Below are 7079 nucleotides of genomic sequence, written 5' to 3'. Positions count from 1 at the left end.
TCAGTAGCTTAGCCAGGGTTGGCTCTAGGTCAGTCATTCTGTATTAGTTTTTCCAAATGTATGGTGTGCCCTTTGACTACTGATTATGTACTTCTCTATCTCTGCATTCCTTCCTTTCCTTCTTTCTTTTTCACTCTCTCCTTTCCCTCCCTCCCTCCATTCCTTCCCTCCTTCTTCCCTCCCTGCCTCCCTCCCTTTCTCTCTTTTTTCTTTATTCCCTTACTCCTTCCATTCTTACATTTTTTCCCTTCTTTCAAGACAAGGCCTTGCTCTGTCACCCAGGTTCTGGAAGAAAGTGGTGTAATCGTAGCTCACTGCAGCCTTAAACCTCTGGGCTTAAAAAATCTTCCTGCCTCAGCCTCCCTCATAGCTATGACTACACGTGTGCACCACCACACCTGGCTAGTTTTTGTTACTTTTCTAGAGATGGGGTTTTGCTATGTTGCCCAGGCTTTTCTGGAACTCCTGGCCTCAAGCTATTCTCCCAATTTAGCCTTCTAAAGCACTGGGATTATACATGTGAGCCACTATGCCCAGCGCTGTTTTTGTTTGTTTGTTTGTTTTGTTTCATTTAGGTTCTCTAACTCAGGGTTATTGACAACACTACTATTGATAGCAGTGTTAGACCACTATCTCTAATTTTCAAAATTTTTCAGTTGCTTTAATGTAGCTCTTTTATTCTCTGATTCACTTTGATTTTTTTTTTTTTTTTTGAGATGGAGTCTCTGTCACCCAGCCTGGAGTGCAGTGGTGCAATCTCAGCTCACTGCAACCCTTGCCTCCCAAGTTGAAGCGATTCTCCTGCCTCAGCCTCTCAAAATAACTAGGATTGCAGGTGTGCACCACCACATCCTGCTAATTTTTGTACTTTTAGTAGAGACAGGTTTCACCATGATTGCCAGTCTGGTCTCAAACTCCTGACCTCAGGTGATCTGCCCACCTTGGCCTCCCAAATTGCTAGGATTATAGGTGTGAGCCACCACACCCGGCTGCCACATTTTCTTTATTCTTTTTCCTATCAATGGAAGGAAACTTAGGTTGATTCCATCTCTTCACTATTGTGAATAGTTGTCTGCAATTTTTTTTGCACTTGTCATGGAGAGATAGAATTCAGTTTCTCTTCCCTTGAAAATGAGCCTAGACCCCTGCTTCTGTAAGTAGAATACAGTAGAAGTGCTGCTCATGACCTGCCAAAGTTAGGTCTTAAAAGATGATACTGTTTCCTCTTGGCTCTCCTTCCTGGGAGGTGTGCACTTAGAACCCATTAGCCATTTTGTGAGAAAGCCCAGGCCATGTAGGGAGGTTATGTGTGGGTATTCCACCAGGCAGCCCCGGCTAAGCCCTGGCTGACAGTGCACATTAACCAGGGGATATTTGAGCAAGGAAACCTTTGACACTATTCTAACACCATACTGTTTGAAGGCAACCACATCCTGAGCCAGAACTGCCTAAGTGAGTCTAGTCAGCCTCCAGAAGTGTGAGAAGACTAATAAACATCATTGTAACTTGATGCCTTGGGTGTTTTTTTTTTTTTCTTGTTTGTTTTCTGAGACAGTCTCACTCTCTTACTTTGTCCCATGGGCTGGAGTGCAGTGGCATGATCTCAGCTCACTGCAGCCTCTGCCTCTGGAGTTCAAGTGATTCTCCTGTCTCAGCCTCCTGAGTAGCTAGGATTACAGGTGTGTGCTACCACACCTGGCTAAGTTCTGTATTTTTAGTAAAGACAGGGTTCATAATGTTGGCCAGGCTGGTCTCAAACTCCCGATTTTGTGATCTGCCTGCCTCGGCCTCCCAAAGTGCTGGGATTACAGGTGTGAGTCACTATGCCAGGCTGGTATGTTACACAGTAATAGATAGCAAATACACAAAGGCATCTTCCAATATAAATATCAGGTCACTTCTCCACTTGACAGCATTTAATGGTTTCGAGTTCGGTGTAAAATTAAGACAAAACCCAATCCTGAATTCATCTGATGAGGGATTAAAAACCAGAGTCTATAAGGAGCTCAGGGGAAAAAATAAATAGGAAAAAAAGCTCTAATAATATGATTTAAAATGTGCAAAAGATAAGAATAGACATTTCTCAAAAGAAGACATATAAATGGCAAACGGGTGTATGAAAATGTCCTCAACATCATTGATCATCAGAGAAATGCCAATTAAAACTACAATGAACTATCATCCCACCCCAGTTAAAATGGCTTATATCCAAAAGGCAGGCAGTAACAAATGCTAATGAGAGTGTGGAGAAAAGGGAACCCTGGTACATTGTTGGTGGGAATGTAGATTATTGCAACCACCATGGAGAATGGTTTGGAGGGTCCTCAAAAAACTAAAAAGAGCTTTTTTATGACATAGGAATCCTACTGCTGGGTATATACCCAAAAGAAAAAAATCAGCACATCAAAGAAATATCTACATTTCTATATTTATTGCAATACTATTCACAATAGCCAAGATTTGAAAGCAATCTAAGTGTCCATCAACAGGTGAATGGAGAAAGAAAATGTGGTACCTGTACACAATGGAATGTTATTCGGCCATTAAAAAGGATAGAATCTTTTATTTGCAACAACAAGTGTAGAACTGGAGATCACTGTTAACTAAAATAAGCCAGACACAGAAAGGCAAATTTTGCATGCTCCCAGTCATTTGTGCATGCTAAAAATAAAAACAATTGAACTCATGAAGATAGAGGTAGAATGATGGTTACTGGAGGCTGGGGAGGGTAGTGGGCTGGAGGGAGTACATAGGAATAATTAATGGGTACAAAAAATACAATTAGAAAGAATAAGATGCAGTAGTTGACAGTACAACAGATTGACAATGGTAAACAATTTATTGTATATTTTAAAATAGCTAAAAGAGGCCAGGAATGGTGGCTTATGCCTGTAATCCCAGCACTTTGGGAGGCCAAGGCAGGAGGATCAGGACTTTGAGACCAGCCTAACCAACGTGGAGAAACACCATCTCTACTAAAAACATAAAAATTAGCCGGGGGCAGTGTTGAGCACCTGTAGTCCCAGCTATTCGGGAAGCTGAGGCTGGAGAATCACTTGAACCTTGGGGCAGACATTGCAGTGAGCTGAGATTGTAACAGAAGACAGAGCTACACACCATCTCAAAAAAAAGGGGGCAGGGGGAAGAGCATAATTAAATTGTTTGTAAAACAAAGAATAAATGCTTAAGTGAGGTGTATTCTATTTACCCTGATGTGATTATTACAATTGCATGCCTGTATCAGAACATCTCATGCACACCATAAATATATACACCTACTCTGTACTCACAAAAATTAAAAGTAAAGCATTTTTAAACCCCCAATTTGGCCAGATGTAGTGTACAAACCTGTAATTCCAGTGTATTTTGAGGTCAGGATAGGAGGATAACTTGAGTCTGGAAGTTTGAGACCCACCTAGTCAACACAGCAAGACTCCCATCACTAATAACAATGAAAAAAAATTAGCCAGTCCTGGTGGAGTTTCTGTCTATAGTCCCAGCTACTTGGGAACTGAGATGACAGGACCCCTTGAACCCAGGAGGTTGAGGCTGCGGTGAGCTATGATTGCCCTGCTGCATTCCATTCTGGGTGACAGAGCGAGATTATGTCTCCTTAAAAAATAAACCAATCCTAGCATGATCTGACCCTGGCTGCCACCCTCTATTCTTTTCATCTTGCTAATTGTGCATCAGGGATCTGGGCTTCTTTTCTGCTCCTGTAAATGCCAAGTGGTTTCCCTCTTAAGGACCTTTGCACATGCTCTTCTCTGCCTCAAATGGACTTCCCACACCTCCTGCCATAGCTGGATTTTTCTCATGTTTCAGACCTCAGCTCACACATCACCTCTGCAGGGAAATCCTCCCTCATCCTGTGAAGGGGGAATCATCCTCCTCTGCATTGCCTTGTCCTGCCTGGTTCTATCAAAGCAGATATCATACTCAAAAATCAGCTTGTTATTTATTGAATTGCTTGTCTGCATGTTCTCCCAAACTCATGCCGAATCAGAATAGAAGCTCCCTATGACAGGAGTCTCATCTTGTTCATTCTCAGAACCTAATCTAGTAATTGGCACATAGTAGGCACAAAATAAATGTCATTAGAATGAATAAGTATCAAGGGGCCAGGAACTGTGACTAATGCCTGTAATGCCAGAGCTTTGAGAGGCCAAGGCAGGTGGATCACCTGAGGTCAGGAGTTCGAGATCAGCCTGACCAACATAGTGAAATGCTGTCTCTGCTAAAAATACAAAAATTAGCTGGGCATGGTGGTACACACCTGTAATCCTGGCTACTCAGGAGGCTGAGGCTGGAGAACTGCTTGAACCTGGGAGGTAGACGTTTAAGTGAGCCAGAGGTTGCAGTGAGCCAAGATTGTGCCACTACACTTCAGCCTGGGCAGCAGAGTGAGACTGCATCTCAAAAAAAAGGTGGAGGGGGGGAATGAATTAGCATCAAGGAAGGGAGATTTTGTGATTTGCCACCTTTACATGGAAATCCTACTTAACATTGACATTTTCTATTTGATGGTATTTCTGTAATAGGAAATTGAAAGTGAGCTAATTAAAAGAGAATGAGGCTGTGCACTGTGATTCATGCCTATAATCCCAGCACTTTGGGAGGCTCAAGGGGGAGGATCACTTGAGGCTAGGAGTTTGCCACTAGCCTGGGCAACATACAAGACCACTGTCTTTGCAAAAACAACTTTTAAAAAATTAAACAGCTTTTCCAGGGGCTCATTCCTGTAATCCCAGCACTATGGTAGGCCAAGGCAGCTGGATCATCTGAGGTCAGGAGTTTGAAACCAACCTGGCCAACATGGCAAAACCCCATCTCTATTAAAAATACAAAAATTAGCCAGGTGTGGGTAGTGGATGCCTGTAAGCTTAGCTACTTGGGAGGCTGAGGCAGGAGAATCACTTGAACCCAGGAAATAGAGTTTGCAGTGAGCTGAGACTGGGCACCCCAGCCTGGACAACAAATGTGAAACTCTGTCTTAAAAAAAAAAAAAAAAAAACATGTAGTGGCATTTGCCTATAGTCCCAGCTCCTCAGGAGGCTGAGGTGGGAGGATCACTTGAACCCAGGAGATAGAGGCTACAGTGAGCCATAATTTCACCACTGCACTCCAGCCTGAGTGAGAGAGCTACACCTTATCTCTAAAAACAAAAAACGTCCAGGTTCGGTGGCTCACACATGTAATCTCAGCACTTTGGGAGGCCAAGGCAGGTGGATTACCTGAGGTCAGGAGTTCAAGACCAGCCTGGCCAACATGGTAAAACCTGTCTCTACTAAAAAATAAGCCAGGCATGGTAGCAGGTGCCTGTAATCCCAGCTACTTGGGAGGCTGAGGCATGAGAATTGCTTGAACCCATGAGGTGGTGGTTGCAGTAAGCAGAGATCACACCACTGCACTTCAGCCTGGGTGACAGAGAGAGACTGTCTCACAAAGAAAAAAAAAAAAAAACAGAAACACAAAAAACACAAAAACATTCCAGCTGCTTGTGAAGAGACTGGCTATGAAAGGGCAAGAGTGGGAGCAGGACATCTGGTGAGGAGCGCCAAACCAACATCTTTTGATTACTTGAGGCCAAGTTTTGAGCAGGGCCTCTGCAAGAATATGGCCCAGCCTTAGATGCCTTAATTCTGACTCAGTGCTCGTGGAGGCCTTGTGAGGTCACACTGTGGAGGCTTCTTGGGAAAGTGTTGGCTCTTCAAAATCAACGTCTTGGTTCATTCCTTTGATGCTGGAGACAATGACCTGTCTCTCCTCATATGTCTGCTCAAGACAGTTACAGGTGCCTTTTGGTCCAGGAGCTTGTCTCCTCTAGAGTTTGCACAAACACAAATAATCATCACAGGCTCTCGGGCCACGTGTCTTGGTTATGATGCAAAACAGTCCTCCAGCAGTGGATGTCTACATTGTGGCAGTGGAAGTTCCCAAACACCTTTTTTTTCTTTAAGACAGAGTCTCACTCGGTTGCCCAGGCTGGAGTACAGTGGCGCAATCTCAGCTCACTACAACATCTGCTTCCTGGGTCCCAGTTCAAGCAATTGTCCTGCCTCAGCCTCCTGAGTAGCAGAGATTACATGCATATGCTGCCATGCCCAGCTAATTTTTGTATTTTTAGTAGAGACAGCATTTCACCATGTTGACCAGGCTGGTCTTTAACTGCTGACCTTGTGATCCACCTGTCTTGGCCTCCCAAAGTGCTGGGATTACATGAGTGAGCCACTGTGTCCAGCCTTTTTTTTTTTTTTTTTTTTAATACATAGAGACAGGGTCTCACTGTGTTTCCCAGGCTGGTCTCAAACTCCTGGCCTCAAGAGATCCTCCTGCCTCAGCCTCCCAAAGTGCTGGGATTACAGGTGTGAGCAACTGAGCCTGCCTTTTTGTTATTTTTAGACAGGGTCTTGCTCTGCCACACAGGCTGGACTGCAGTGGCATGATTACAGCCCACTGCAGCTCCAAATTCCTGGGCTCAAGTGATCCTCCTGCCTCAGCATTCTGAGGAGCTGGGACCAAAGGCATGCACCACCAGAACCAGCCAAATATTCTTTTTTCTAGAGACAAGATCTCACTATATTGACAAGGATGGTCTTGAACTCCTGATTTTTCGATCCTCCTGCCTTCACCTCCCACCTTGAGGACCTCTTTTCCCAGGTTTGAAAATAGAATCCAGGCTTTGAAAAGAGGAAGAAATGGGGAGCACAGAAAGCCAAGAAGCCAAGCAGGCTTGCCTAGATACGCACTAAATCCCTTAAATTGGTTTTAATTCAATGATACAGCTAATTAAGGGATTTTTTAAAAGTTCCTACTTGGCATGTGAATAGCTTCTTCCTCAGTAAATTTGAACATCAAGTGTCTATCTGTGATTGAACCAAGCAAATATTTTACACATGGGAAACCATTATTAAATGATTGTATTATAGAAAGGGGTGGATGGGGTGGGGGAAAAGCTATTCACATGCCAAGTAGGAACTTTTAAAAAATCCCTTAATTAGCTGTATCATTGAATTAAAACCAATTTAAGGGATTTAGTGCATATCCAGGCAAGCCTGCTTGGCTTCTTGGCTTTCTGT

This window comes from Callithrix jacchus, chromosome 5 (genome assembly GCF_049354715.1).
Source record: "Callithrix jacchus isolate 240 chromosome 5, calJac240_pri, whole genome shotgun sequence".
In the NCBI taxonomy this organism is placed as follows: Eukaryota; Metazoa; Chordata; class Mammalia; order Primates; family Cebidae; genus Callithrix; species Callithrix jacchus.
The sequence above is the reverse complement of the archived record's forward strand: the minus strand, read 5'-3'. Positions refer to the sequence as shown.